Here is a 572-nt window from a genome sequence, read left to right as displayed (position 1 = left end):
TATGTATAATACCTAGACCGACAAACCGTCTCCGCTCAGAATCGTTTTTCTTATACGGTGATATTATATCATTGTATTCAAATTTAATACTATCCATTATACAGTGACCCACTTGTAACCTACTGTACAGCAGAGCGACATCCACTTACCCACCTTTTTTTGATTGTCAATAATCTTTCATACCTATAGGCCTATATGTCATTCGAATATTTGTAACATGACTTTTATTACAGTTTATCATTGAATTATTTTAAATAGCATCTGTGAATTTTAAAGTGTTTTATGGAACACAAATAGTAGTTGATTTTCTTATTCATTATAGTGTCATTTTGATCTGATCGTTTTGAAAAATACATTTTTGCTAATATGTTGACAAGAATATTGAGAGTATAAGCAGGTTAGGAATAAGCCATTTTTTCAAAATATACAAACTTTCTCTTTTTTCTAGTAAGTAACTCAAAAACGAATGACTTTAGATAATTTAATTTTTCACAATATGTTTATAATTATGACCATTTTCAATACATGATAAGATTTAAAAAAGATTGACTCTTTTTTGTGCTATTTATAGG

This window comes from Acyrthosiphon pisum, chromosome A1 (assembly GCF_005508785.2).
Source record: "Acyrthosiphon pisum isolate AL4f chromosome A1, pea_aphid_22Mar2018_4r6ur, whole genome shotgun sequence".
In the NCBI taxonomy this organism is placed as follows: domain Eukaryota; kingdom Metazoa; phylum Arthropoda; class Insecta; order Hemiptera; family Aphididae; genus Acyrthosiphon; species Acyrthosiphon pisum.
The sequence above is the reverse complement of the archived record's forward strand: the minus strand, read 5'-3'. Positions refer to the sequence as shown.